The sequence below is a fragment of the Ambystoma mexicanum genome, chromosome 1p, assembly GCF_040938575.1.
Source record: "Ambystoma mexicanum isolate Mex_15411 chromosome 1p, UKY_AmexF1_1, whole genome shotgun sequence".
Taxonomy (NCBI): Eukaryota; Metazoa; Chordata; class Amphibia; order Caudata; family Ambystomatidae; genus Ambystoma; species Ambystoma mexicanum.
The window spans coordinates 1,254,022,313-1,254,037,728 of NC_090921.1; positions in this window are offsets into that span (position 1 = coordinate 1,254,022,313).

The following is a 15,416-nucleotide window of genomic DNA, read 5'->3' on the forward strand; positions in this document are numbered from 1 at the left end:
GCACCTGCCAGCAGGCCCCCACTCATGTCCAACCCATGTTCCCCTGCACCCCCACCCCCCAGCACTGTGGGGCACCTGCCAACAGTCCCCCACTCATGTCCAACTCATGTTCCTCTGCACCCCCACCCCCAGCACTGTGGGGCACCTGCCATCAGGCCCCCACTCATGTCCAACTCATGTTCCCCTGCACCCCCACCCCCCAGCACTGTGGGGCACCTGCCAGCAGGCCCCCACTCATGTCCAACTCATGTTCCCCCGCACCCCCACCCCCATCACTGTGGGGCACCTTCCAGCAGGCCCCCACTCATGTCCAACTCATGTTCCCCAGCCAACATGTCATCACAATCTAGATCCCCAGTCCCTATGGTCAGCCTCCAAATGCAAAACACCCACCCGAGTATTGCATCCACCCACTCAGAAATGGCAATAACATGATAGAACTGCAATTGCAAGTTTGGAAACGAACACATGTCCCTCACATACACCCAATGGGTGTCAGTGAATCTCAAAACCCATATCATGATATGCATGAAACCAATGAGATGATACTACACATTGAAGTTTGATCAAACAATATGTATTAAAGAAAACATGAATTGAATCAAAAATAAACTAACAGAAATGGGAATGTAAAAAAAGTAAAAAGAAGCACGTCCATGAAAAAATGCAAAACCAAAAATCAGAATCCAAAGGAATGGTGTCCAAAGTCACAGTCCAGAAAAGAAAATCCAATGGGAAATTATAATTGAAAGCCATTGCTCCATGGGTAAATTGTAAAAAGAAAAGAAAATACAACAGTGAACTATGTACAGGTGAACAAGCCAGGGTCCATGATCCCAACAAAAGAAATGAAACCTATCTAACAACACTACCTAATAAAAAATAACTATATACAAAAATGTGGCCCATTGTCCAAAAGGTTCAAAGAAAATGCAAAAACAAAGGAAACCTAACACTAACTACATAACTACTACATGGGCAGCGGGCTAGTCCAACGGCTCACTGGATGTTGTCATGGGCCAGGGCTTCATCGAACTCCTGTTCAATGGCTTGGAGGTGGGCATGTTCCCTGGCCCCGAGGTCTCGCAGGGATAAAGCAGTGTCCAGCTCCAACTCCCTGCGAAGACCCTCGAGGCACTCAGCCCGTCTCAGCGCCCTCCGCATGGAGTTCTCCGCCCTGACCATTGTGAGCTGTTCCTCCTCTGCCCGCTGCCGCTCCGCACCTAACTGCTGGCCCAACCGCTCCCACACGGAAGCCACTCCCATTCCAGGGTTCTCCTGCCCTCCGGCCGATGCCTGCACCCCTGATGTTGATGGCCCCGAGCCATGATGCCTCCCACGTCGAGCCTGCCGCTGCCTCCGACGCAACTGCCTGTGCCAGCACGACGGCATCCAGGCTGATGGTATCCACCGACGCCGTAGTGCACGTGCCCTGCCCGATGATGCCGTCACATCATCAATCTTCTGGGGTCCAGTTGCTGGTGTGTCCACCCCTGCTGGACCTCCGACTCCCGACTGTGGCAGGGATGGGATCCCCACCGAGCCGGCTGCATTGGTCGGGGCAGGTCCACAGGGGGCCCTGGTGGCATCTGGGCTGGAAGACGGCATGGAGAACGACTGGTGCATAGTCTCCACAGAGGAGGAGAGGGTCGCCAGATTGGCCGACACATGTAGGAAACCCCCGACCATGGCCGTTCCCAACTGGGCCACGTCGGCACGGTGCTCTCCGTGATGACGTGCATGCTCCTCCCGGGAAGCACGCACCTCATCACGAATTGCACCTGTGCGCAACGCGACACCAATCAGGACCTTCTCCATACGGCCAGGGGTCCTCTCGTACGCAGGTGGAGGGGAGTCAGATGACATGGACATCCCCTCTACCTGCGGACGGGCCTGGGATGGGGCATCCCTGTTGGTGCATGGTGGTGCAGTCACAGTGTCAGGTACAGTGACATGCACAGGCCCCTCCACGGCGACCTGTGCTGCCTCCTGCCCCTGCCCCTGGACTGCAACACTTGCACCAGCAGGGATGCCCCCACTAGGCCCCATGTGCGCCTCAGTAGCGGCCTCCTCCTCCTCTGTGGAAACCACCAACCTGGATGGCTCCACCCCGCCTTCCGCCGTTGCAAGCCCCTGTGGGGGCTCACCCACCTCTTCCGCTGCAGCCGTGGGGGCATCCCCGCCGCTTTGCTCCACAGAGCCGTCTCCGCCCTCTTCTTCACGTGGCGCTGTGTAGAGGGAGACATATAACACAAGCATCAGGGTACTGTATAATGGTCCCTTAGACAGGAAGCAATAGCAGATGAGTGGCACTGTCAAATATCACTTCCATCATGTCCCTCCACAACACATGGCTCAGTGCAGGTAAAACACATGCGGTAACAGGCATGGCGCATGCTATGGACATTAGCATACATGTCCAAGTGATTCTTGAAACATACACTGTTGTTTTGGAACTCACATGCATCATGTGCCATGCCTATCACATGCACACACTTCACCCTAGTTTCATCCATCTGGCCTCGTACACCACAGACACAGTGGATACAAGGATGACTAGGCTGCATCAGTGAACCTGAACATTGTGACAGACATGTGTCATGCATCCCTGGCATTCACAAGTCACAGACACGCAGGTCAGACACACAGACATGGACAGCATACATGTACATGGCATCAGCACCCATCCCTCACCCATGTCCAGGAACAGAGACTGCCATGCTTTCATGTGGCCATTCCGCATAGGGCAACCCATGTTGCATTTGAACACATGCACCAACCGTGTGGTTCACACATTACTGGTCTCACATGCATGACGTCCCTGCACACACACATGCATACATGGCCTATGTCACACATACAGGCAAGTATCAGACAACCAGCACACTGCGACATGCCCTGTCTCACACAGCAATGCTTGGCCACTTACCGCTCAACTCCAGACGGGTCTGCCTCTCAAGGATCTGGGCGTGGAGCGCTGGGCCTACGCGTTCCAGGACCCTCATCTGGATGGTACTCATGCGGCCCCGGCCCCCCTCCACGAGGCGCCGGGCCTTCAAGAGGGTCCTGGACCTGCAGTCATCCCAGCGCTTCTTGACATGTTGGTAGTCGCGGACTGCCACCCCCTCCGCGTTGATGGCAGTCACGATGTCCGTCCAGATCTGAGTCCGTCCTTCCTTGTTGGCGCGCTTACTTCCGAAGAGGGCATCATACTGCCCCAGGACTTGCTCCACCAGGACAACAACTTCGGTGGCAGTGAAGCTGGTGTCCCTCTGCCTCTCTGGCCGGGGGTTGCCAGTGGTGCCAGATGTAGCAGTGCCCGACAGGGCAACCCCAGAGGCAGGAGTGGGTGGGCAACTGGGTCCTGGGGCTGGGCTGTGGAGCGATGGTATCCCAGTCGGGAGTCTTCTGTTCCAGCAGGGTGGACACAGCAAATGGACCCCTGCAGATGGCTGATGTGCAGGCACCAAATGGCAGGGCACGGTGGCAGCAGGCAGGCAGGCAGGCAGCAGCAGATGGCTCGTGGGAGGCTGCTTGGGGCTCTGGGGGGCAGTAATTCGGCCTTTTGGGCAGGAGCGTGGTCTTCCGTGTGCTTTCGCGTGGCCAGCTTGATACGGAGTGATTTGGCACGTGAAAATCCTGCACGTCTGCGTGTAAATCGAGGAAAGGCCCTTAGCGCGTATGCACGTCAGCACGCATATGCGATTTCATTGGACCAAAGGCCCTTAGCGCGTGAGCGCATCTGTGACGTGAGGCGCGCGGGTGTTTCCCTCATTACATGTTATGACAGAGCACACATGGATTTCCACCAATCGCGTGTGGACGTGCAGTTTTGCCACGTGTGCTCGCATATGCGATTTCATTGGCCCAAAAGCCACCATGCGCAGCTGTGACGTCACGCGCATGGCCGTAGAGAATGGCGCGTGTAAAAATGAAGAGATACACGTCCGAGTGTCAAAGCGCGTAATTGGTTGAAATGGCCTCATTGCGTATGCGCGTCTGTGACGTGTGTATAAAAGGTACGTGTATAACGCCATTTCCTTGTACGTGCTTTTCGTGGAGAGCGAGTGGGTGAAATCTGTACTTCTTGTCGGTTCACACGCGATTTACTTCACGGCGTTTCCAGTTCGTACTCCCTGTTACCTCTGACAGCTTTTTCTCTATTCCTCTTTTTCCTGGGCCTGTTTCCTCAAACAGCGTTCCCTACTACTGTTGTCCTGTCTCCTCAGACAGCGTACAATTCTTCTTTTGGCGAGGGTGTTGCCAACGCACACACGCGCATATTTTTCACGCTTTTGTTCCTGGCGGACGGTGAGTCGCGCACGTATTTAACATCTGTGCTTGCCCCGTGTGTCGCGTACCCCTTCAGAGGTCGTTCTAGGCTGCGTGTGACACGCATACGTTCATTCTTGTGTTCCTGGGTGCCACAGCGTAGTGCAGGTTTATTTTTCCACGCACGTGGCCTAGGAGGGGTTGCGTGCACCTTACTTTGCTTTTTTCGGGTGCCTGTGCGTTGCGTGACCCGTCATCTTTCGCCAGGGGTGACATACAGCCTTGCTAGAGCACTAGGGTACGATTACCATCTGGTACCCAACCCCTTTGACACCCAATCGCCCAGGACAATAGTTCACATCGACTCCCATACGCACAATAACATCAGTGCCATGGCTGGGAGGCCAACAAGCCGTAAGGGTGGCAAAGGTGGCCGAGCCCCAAGTGGTGGCCGTGGTGGATCCGGTAGGGGACGTGGCCGTGACTTGCAGGGTGCCCCTAGCCCCCCATGTGTGGAGGAGCAGTCAGGGACACCCATGCCCCCCCCCGGTTGAGGTTACCCTGGCTGACACCATCCATGCTCAGCCCTTGTTGGACCAGCCCACTGTGGAACCAGACCTGGCACAGGGTGACTCCATGGCTGACTTCCAGGTCAGCAGGTCTAGGGCACGTGCACCGGTGAACGTTGGTGTCATCAGGCCACGTGGATCAGGGGCAGCTAGGTCATCTGCTGCCCCGCGTAGGCAGGCTGGGGAGGCTGCAGGGGCAGCTGCGGCTCCATCCACCCCACCTCTCACACACCCATCCAGGACAGTGTCAGTCCAAGTCCATCATGCCTACATTCCCCCTGACACCATCACACTTGAGATAATGCCTGCACCAACTCCCATGCTGAGTGTGCAATCCCATGCTCCTGCCCCTAGTGTCCAGAGCGGCGCAGGACACTCCGGATCCCCACCACCTTCCAAGCGGAAGAGGAAGAGTGCTCGTCCAGTAGAGGCTGATGCCCCAGACACGGCTACACAGTCCGGCCCGTCAAGGAAGCCCAGCTTCAATGAGGCCGAACTGAATGCACTTGTAGAGTATGTGTCCGCACATGACCGCGAAATGGTGATTGTTGCAGGATCCAAGACCACACCTGCACAACGTCAGGCACACTGGCAGACCATTGCGGACATCATAAGTGCCCTTGGAATCGTGAGGCGCACAGCTAATGAATGCTACAAGCGCTGGAATGACCTGAAGCGCAGGGCAAAGAATAAGCTGGCCTCAAGTCATGCCGCAACTCTAGTGACTGGAGGTGGGTCTCCAGCAGACGACATAGAACTCACTCCACATGAGCAGGTTGCTGGGACCTTCGTCACGGAGGAACAGATCCAAGGCGTGGGAGAAGTGGCAGATTACGAGGCATTGTCCAGTGAGTGCACATGCATGTGTGTGTCATCCATGTGCATGGTGTGTGTGGGAGGGCTTCTGTTTGGGTGCCAGGAGAGGGTGTGTGTGCCTGAGTGGTTCGGCTCACCCATGTGCCTCTTCCTATACATTCTTGGCAACAGCATTTGGGTATAGCAGCATCCCTTCGGCCAACATTAGACATCCAGCTGAACACCACGCCAGTTGCCCTTGGAGTGTCATCTTGCCACAACACTGTTGCTTATTTGCCTCTGTTTATTCAGGCAGATTGTTTGCATACCACCACTTTTACTCGGGATTTCTCAGTCCTATTGTCACATGTCTGACATGGCTATAGTATAGTGGACTGGCTCAGTTTTGTCGACATGATTAGTTTGGACATGTCCCTGTGCTATAGGACCATTTTTGACTGGCAGCTGCAGGTTAAACATTTGGACCATTACAATGAAAATAATCAATTATATGAACAAACTGGACTGAATGAACAATTGGTGACCTCCTCTCCCTCTTCACTTCATAGCTAGGGTACATGCCATCTGTGTGATGGCATGTGTATTTGACCTGCAAATCACTGGCCAATGTGTGATGCCACTGCTAGGCAGCATGCAGCAAATGTGTTCATCTTCCATCTTGGTGTCATCAATGTGTGCCATCTGCCTCCCCATCACACGCAGTGACGGTGCATGCATGGGAGTGTTTTAGTCATGTGGGACATGTGTCAATCAAGTACTGTTTCTGTAGCCTCTCAGCCCTAATTGTGTACCATAGTGCTAATGCCTGTTTCCATTTGTTTTCTTTTATGTCTTTGCAGGGAAGACTCACTTGATACTGCTGGGGTTGTGGAGATGGTGTAGACCCAGGAGGGGTCTGAGGGCCGACCGACCACCAGTGAGGGACGTGGTGTGAAGGTGGGTGAGAACCCACAACTGCTGCAGGTCGTGCTCTCAAGGGGTGTCTCTGGCTGCACCTCCCCCGAACTGTACTCAGGTGTTGATTCGGATGATGAGACCTACGTGCCGTCGCAGGTGAGTGTTCCTGGGAGGGATTCTGTTCTGTCCCGCCCACCTGCACCAGGGTCAGAACCCTCAATGGGGATGTCAGTGTTGGCAGCTACGCCTTTGGTGGTTACGGATGCAGGGTCACACTCCGCGACATCTGATCCTGTTCCTGGGCCAGCAAAGCAGAGGGGGAATGCAGTCCTGCAGCCTCAGGCAGTGCCGGCACAGCAAGGCGCAGTTCGCCTTGCCCCAGACAGGTGTGGTGCCCGCTGACGTGGTGGCCGTACGCCACCTGGCAATACCGCATGGGAGCAATCCATTTACGTATGGCAACCCAACAGGCAGCATCATCAGAGATGATGGCTCAGGCCATGGATAGGGTGGCCACTTCCATTGTCCCCCACGAAAGGCTGATGGAGCGACTACAGCAGACAAACGACTCCATCTGCCAGACACACAGGGAGGACATGTTGGCGTCTGACTGGGACAGGCGGGCGGCACTGGCGACTCTGCAGGAAGCCATCTCCATAGAGTCGCAGGGCCACAGGGAAGCCCTGAGGCTGGAACTCCTTCACCTCAGGACGACTCTTGTTGAGCTTGAGGCTTCAACAAACAGAAGGACAGAACAGCAGCTGGAGCGTCTCACCTGTACGCTCTCAGCTGAGATGCAGGCACACTTATCCTCCAGAACGAGACCTACCACACCCGCATGCTTGCAGCCATGGAGGAACAGACTAGGGCTTTGCGTGGGCTGCCTCCCATAGTGCCACCACCTCCGGATGCAGCTGCAGAGGGTGAGGATAGCGACAGCAGTGATACTCCCACAATAGGGTAGCCGTGTAGGCCATGAGCCCATGGAGGTGTTTTTTTTCCGCAAGATCCACACAGGTGGGTTTTGGTGTGCACCCTGTCCTCGGACCTCCTGGGTGGCCTCCCCAACCCCCCCCACCCCCCGGGCCCATTAATGGCCATTTTTTTTTTTTTTTTTGGGACAGTGTGTTGCCTTTTGTGGCTCCCATGGGCATACGCTGCATTGTGGCTGGGCACATGCAGGCTTGTCATGTATTTGGTTCAGATGCTTGGGTTTTTGTCACACACACCCCTCCTGCTTCCCGTTTCCATGGGCTTGCAAAGGGTGTGCCCAAGTGACATTGACGTACATGGTAACTCATCATCCATTTCTACCTCCTAATTTGCAGGTCCTTTCCTCATGTCTACACAAAGCCCTCTACTTTGGAGATGGGGTCCATTTTGGCAGCAGTGCACCTACAACTCTACATGGCGGCAACACTGTACAGTTGGAAGTGGTGGGAGTGCAGGCATTTCCAGGTGGTGAGACTACTGATTCCTTACATTCGTAATGTCATGTTAATGGTAGTTTTGAGGGTCAGTAGCTGATAAGTGTTATTGCTAAATACCTGCTCAAGTGTGTTGTTGGTCCTGCATTACTGTGAGCATTTCAGGTGTCGCGAGTTTCAATTAGGGACACTGTACTTTGTGACACTTGTGTCATGTTGTGGGGATTACTTTGTTTACCCGCACATAGCATGACATGGCACGGTGTGTCGTGTGGCGGTGCTGGGGATGGGTTGGGTGACATGGCACTGTCCTCATGTTGCATTTTGCAAGTGGGTATTCATTTTAGCTGCATTAATGTGTTTTTTCACGAAACTGCATTGGTGGTGTCTGTGTAGGTAGGGATGCACACATTGTAACACTTCCAGGTGAACAATCTCAGGCTGATCTGGTTTTGACGGTTGATTCTCCAGACATTCAGGATCAGTGTCAGGTTGAGTCATCATTGATTGTCAGATGGTACGTGCCAGGGCAGTGTGCACTCCACAGGGGTGTGATTTCTATGTGAAGTAATTAGCCACTAGCTGTGTACGGGCTGCCTCCCCCCGTGCCCTTTCCCCTCCCATGCGCAGCAGGCGTGCATGTGGTTGGGGATGTGGGGGTACCACCATGTCCACGGCCAGGCCCCGGCGTGTTGCAACGTTGTGCAGGACACATGCTGCCACTATGATCCGGCACACTACTGGGGGAGCGTATAACAGCTGCCCGGCAGAATGGTCAAGGGAGCGAAAGCGTGACTTAAGCACTCCGAATGTGCGCTCCACTATGCCCCGGGTTGCAATGTGGGCTGTGTTATATCTTACCTCGGGTGGCGTGGTGGGGTTCCGAATTGGCGTCATCATGTGGGGGCTGAGAGGGTAGGCACTGTCCCCTGTGGAGGTGGTGATGGGTATCATTGGTGGGGTTGTGACCTTGCTCAGTATCTGACATGCATGCATGTGCAGTGGCATTCATACTCACCAAGCAGCCATGTATCGCCATGCCGCCCAGCTTCTAGGTCCCGGCTTAGGGTGGACATTCAGTAAATGAAGCTGTCGTGGGTGGACCCGGGATAGTTGGCATATACTGAGGTGATGATTCCCTTGGCATTACATACTACCTGCACGTTGATGGAATGCCAGTGCTTGTGGTTCCTATAGATGTGCTCAGATGCCCTGGGGGGACGTAGAGCCACATGGGTGCAGTCGATGGCACCTAGCACTTTGGGGAATCGTGCCACACAGTAAAAATCCAGGGCGGCAGCATGCCTTTCTGCAGGTGTTCTGGGCAAGTATATGTGCCTGCGGACTGATGGGCGTGCAGTGATGATGTTCAAGACCTGGTGTAGGCAGCGTGACTGTGTGGCCTGTGACACCCCACCCACTATGGCACTTGTCCGCTGAAATGATCCAGTGGCTAAGAAGTGCAGTACATTGAGGACCTTCTCCAGGGGGCTGAGTGTTTGGGAGCACAGGGTGGGTGATGTGAGGTCATCCTCCCACTCACTCACCAGGTCCAGTATTATGTGTGGTGGAAACCTGTACCTCCCATACACCTGATCATCAGGCATCCCGAAAAGGCTGGTTCTGGGTGTGAAAATTCTGGCCCTGACTATCCTCCTCCTCCTCCTTTGGTAGCCCACGGCCACTGCTGCTAGGAACGGTATATTCATCCTGGCGTCTGAGCTTGTTAGTTTTTTGCGCGCAAATTTATGCGTCGCGAGTCGACGTATGCCTGCTTCCTACTGGCGTACGTGTTTCTTTGCACGTGTTGTAGGCGAGTGTGTGAAACTTCCCACGCACCCCTGAAATCCAGTACCCAGGCCAATAGCGTGTGGAAATTTCCGCGCACCCCGGAATACACGTGCACTGATGTACTCGCGTGTGTAAGTGCCCGCGCACCCCTGAAATACACATACATAGGCCAATCGTGTGTACGCGCACTTTTGTCCAATTACACGCGATGACACTCTGACGTGCAGTCTTTCCACGTGTGCTCCGTCATCACGTGCTATGAGGAAAACACCCGTGCGGGTCACGTCACAGACGCGCTTACGCGCTGAGGGCCTTTGGTCCAATAAAATCGCGTATGCGTGCTGACGCGCTTACGCGCTAAGGGCCTTTCCTCGAATTTCACGCTGACGTGCAGGATTTTCACGTGCCAAATCACTCCGTATCAAGCTGGCCACACGAAAACACACGGAAGACCACGCTCCTGCCCAGAAGGCCGAATTACTGCCCCCCAGTTCCCCGAGCAGCCTCCCACGTGCCATCTGCTGCTGCCTGCCTGCCTGCCTGCCTGCCTGCTGCCACCGTGCCCTGCCATTTGGTGCCTGCACATCAGCCATCTGCAGGGGTCCAGTTGCTGTGTCCACCCCTGCTGGAACAGAAGACTCCCGACTGGGATAACATCGCTCCACAGCCCAGCCCCAGGACCCAGTTGCCCACCCACTCCTGCCTCTGGGGTTGCCATGTCGGGCACTTCGACATCTGGCACCAGTGGCAACCCCAGGCCAGAGGGGCAGAGGGGCATCAGCTTCACTGCCACCGAAGTTGGTGTCCTGGTGGAGCATGTCCTGGGGCAGTATGATGCCCTCTTTGGATCGTCCCGCGCCAGCAAGGTAGGACGGGAGAGGATCTGGGCCGACTGTGTGGTTGCCATCAACGCGGAGGGGGTGGCAACCCGCGACGTCCAGAAGATCAAGAAGCGCTGGGAGGACTTGAGGTCCAGGACCCTCCTGAAGGCCCGGCGCCTCGTGGAGGGGGGCCGGGGCCGCATGAGTTCCATCCAGATGAGGGTCCTGGAACGCGTACGCCCAGCGCTCCACTCCCAGATCCTTGAGAGGGAGACCCGTCTGGAGTTGAGCGGTAAGTGGCCAAGCATTGCTGTGTGAGACAGGGCATGTTGCGGTGTGCTGGTTGTCTGATACTTGCCTGTATGTGTGACATAGGCCATGTATGCATGTATGTGTGCAGGGACATCATGGTAATGCATGTGCGACCAGTGATGTGTGAACCACATGGTTGTTGCATGTGTTTAAATGCGACATGGGGAGCCCTATGCAGATTTTACACATGAGAGCATGCCAGTCTCTGTTCCTGGACATGGGTGGGGGTGAGGGATGGGTGCTGATGCCAGGTACATATATGGTAGCCATGTCTGTGTGCCTGACCTGCGTGTCTGTGACTTGTGAATGCCATGGATGCATGACACATGTGTGTGAAAATGCACATATTCACTGATGCAGCCTAGTTATCCTTGTATCCGCTGTGTTTGGGGTGTATGAGGCCAGATGGATGTGACTGAGGTGAAGTGTGTGCATGTGATAGGCATGACCCATGATGCATGTGAGTTCCATATCATTGTATGTTTCAAGAGTCCATTGGACATGTATGGAAATGTCCATGGCATGCACCATGCCTGTTACTGTGTGTGTTCTGCCTGGACTGACCCATGTGTTGTGGAGGGACATGATGGAAGTGTACTTTGACAGTGGCACTCATCTGCTATTGCTTCCTGTGTAGGGGACCATTGTACAGTACCCTGATGCTTGTGTTCTATGGCCCTCATTACGACCCTGGCGGAAATCGAAAAACGATGGCGGAAATGCAAGACCGCCATCGAATAGCGCTCGGTGCGATTATGACCCGTCACCGCAAAGTACGAAGCCATTAGCGACACCGTAGTGAACGCCAACGCTAACTGCACCAAGTACGCGCGCGCGCGCCATGCCAAACCGCAAAAACCACCATGGTGCAAGGGTACGCCAATTCCGACCCTAGCGGACATGTACCTAACGCCATCAAGCATGGCGGAATGTACCATACCGCCATGGTGAGAAGTACGGCATCGCGAACCAACCGTAAACGGCCCCACTGAGTGCCTGTACACCGCTCCCTGCCCACAAAGTACAACTCCCCGTAGGTGCAATGAAGTCACAATGCAACCATTGAAATGTACAAGTCACCCATGCATGGCAACGAACAAAAGAAACACAAGAGGGGCCAATGGGAGCTGCAGGGCACAGATGGCACGAATACAGAAGCCATCCCAATGGACATGACCACAGTCCCCCACCAAGAAACGCACGCAAACACAGGCACCTGTGACCAGCAATATTCCGAGAATCACATCATTCCACCAGTCCACCTGGCTGACCGGCATCTGTTACACAAAACCTAATCCCCCGCCCCTGAGCATGACAACATTCAAACTGTCATATTGGCAGCCCCCATCCCTGACCTCACGGGCTTCGTAGGCAAACGCGCCCAGTACAGTACCACGCAACTAAACTCCGAAGCTGGAACCCAATGCAGATCTCCTCACAATACATCGCCCCCCAAATAGGCATATGCCACATCACTTGCAAAGAAGAACGCTACACGGGCCAAATCAGAATAGAAATTTAATGCACATCAAAATCACCAAGCCCATACAGCCATCAGGCCATGAACTCCAAAACACTTTTCACCATTGTGGGCTGCATCCGCAAGAAATGACCAGCCACTACTTGTGTGACGCCCTGTTCCCTCATGGTACACAGAGCCACATTCACGTACGAAAAGGCAACATGGAAGCGCACAGAACCGCAGGGCCGTCCCAATGGGGAGGCACTAGTCCAGCTGAAAGGCCGAAATGTTGCTCCGAGCCACCAGTACTGCGTAAGGGCATGTGGCCCATTGGCGATCGTCCCATAAGATCGTAATGCTGCTCCACTGATTAACACGAAGCAGCAGGTGTCGGGAGTAAAACCCATCTGCAGGAGTGGCATACAGATGGCAGTGGCAAAAGGGGAGGAGATACCTGTCAACCAAAAGAAAAGAAAAAGAACAGAATGGCCACCAGAACTACATTCCAACAACTCACTTCAATGATCACACTAAATCCACAGCCATATGCATGCTAGCCCACTCCAAAGGATCATGACCACCCCAAAACCACTAGCGACTCATAACCATCTATATCGAGGTGCAAACACCATCACAAACGAGTGTACCTGTGCATGCGTCTGTCAAAACAGAATCCATCAGATGGGAATGTTGACGTGCATGGACACAAGTGTCTGAGGGCGCGTCGAGACAGGGAGGGCTCAACAAGGCCAGATAGACGATGGTCCCACTATGGCAGCCCTGCATCACATAGCGTAGGGGAGGCGGATAGATCCCAAGAAGCCCTGTACATGGCAAACTCTGTATCAAATCACCTGCCCATGCATCCATTCATCATTCCCTCATCCCGGGATCAAAACGCCTGAATAATTACTCACATAACATTAGAAACATCCATTGAGTCTGTGCGTTATGCAGCCTGCAAAATCCACAGTGCCCCAGCCCGTAATTCCAGTGTTGTGAAGTAACATGTATTTGGGAACGGCCGGCCTCATCGCCCACGTCGCTATTGCGCATCCCAAACTATTCATATCAATCATTGCATCCTCGCCATGGCCCCTGTCTCAAGGACATTGAACAATAGAACGTTATATTTGCAGTCAGACCTGTGGGCATCTCCTCGCCGCTAGCTGATAACCGAAAGCGCCGCCCTTCGAATTCCTCATTTGCAACATCAAGGCGAAAAGGCATCTGTGGCCGCTTGAAATCACTAATTAATCCATCGAGTGCGGCTGTGTGTGAAAATGGCAACTGCCTTCACCCACAAATGGGACGCCCCGCCCGTCGTTGCAACTCGGTACAGTGATGCATGAGGGCCCACCGTTACTCGAGTACTACGTTCCACTGACCCTTCACAAGTCTGTTCGCGACTGCACAGATAGTATGTGAAACAATGGGACCACAGCAGAATGACCATGTCAACCAATGTTACACGGCCATCGGGTACAAATACATGATTGCAATAGCAAGATGCCATTCCCCGGAATGCAGCGTTGTGCGCGGGACGTGCTCGGCCAAAGGGGAGAGCAGTTTGCACAGGTGGAATGAATCACCACAGGTGGAGGCCATACAGCCTGAAAACACATAAATTGCACACCCAGTCTCCTCCCACAACCACACCGAAATGCTACCGGCAGGACTCGCGATGTTGGCCCTGGGGGACCTGATAGCACTGCAAGTACTCCAACTCCAAGAAGAAGACGAACACCAACTACAACCGGCCGCACGGTGGAGACGCAGGAGGAGGAGGAGGCCAAGGCAGGGCCAGCAAGGGCCGCCAGCACAGCCACTACCACCACGCAGGCAGCCCGCAATCCCACGCCTCCGAGCACATCCGTTCAACCTCACTGATGAGCAGATCCACACCCTCTACCGTCTGGACCGGGACACCATAGCCGCCATTGTGGACATGACACAGGCTGACCTTGTCAGCATGATAGATAGCCCAACCGCCATCCCACCCCTACTGAAGGTGGTGTCTGTACTACACTTCCTGGCCACAGGCACCTACCAGCACACAGTCGGACAGTTGCATGGCATTTCTCAGCCACTGTTCTCACGGACACTATTGCAAGTGCTCGATGCCCTCCTGCAGCACGCAGACGACTACATCTCCCTACCACGCTCGGAGCAGGAAATTACGAACACAAAAGTGGGATTCCATGCACTTGCCGGCATACCGGGTTGCATTGGTGCCATCGACTGCACCCATGTGGAATTGGTCATCCCACATGCCATGGAGGCCCAGTACCGCAACCGAAAACAATTTCATTCCCTGAATGTACAAATGGTGTGTGACTCCAACAGGATCATTACACATTGTTGTGCCCGATTCCCTGGATCAACCCATGATTCTATGGTCTTGAGGAACTCTACAATACCACGCTACATGGAGCGACACGCAGGGAACAGATCCTGGCTACTCGGTGAGTCTCATTACATGCATGATAATGTGGGCTATGTGATTCGGCAATGACCTGGCAGGAAGGGGGGGGGTGTGCGTACGTAGCAATGGCATTCCACATCATACGTTTCTCATCCACATACAGGTGATGCTGGATATCCACTGAAGAGATGGCTCCTCACACCAGTCCGGAACCCACGGGACCAGCATGAGGAGGACTACAACCATGCCCACTCACGTACCCGTGTAGTCATTGAACAGGCATTCGGCCTACTGAAGGGTCGTTTCCGCTGCCTCAGCAGGTCTGGCGGGGCACTCCTGTACCGCCATGAGAAGGTTGCAAAGATGGTCATGGCATGTGTCATGCTCCACAACATGTGCGTACGTAGAAATGTGCCCATGCCCCCTGATGCAGAACTGCATGCACCTGAAGATGGTCAGGATGAGGGTGGGGATGTGGCAGCACCTCAAGGAGTCGGCGAGGCACAGGAGGCCCGTGAAATTCGTCAGCATCTCATTGATGTATGCTTCTAGCACTCACGCCTGGTGGCTGATACATGGACACGGGACTCGTGGCACTGTGTGTGTCTGGGACATGCACAATAT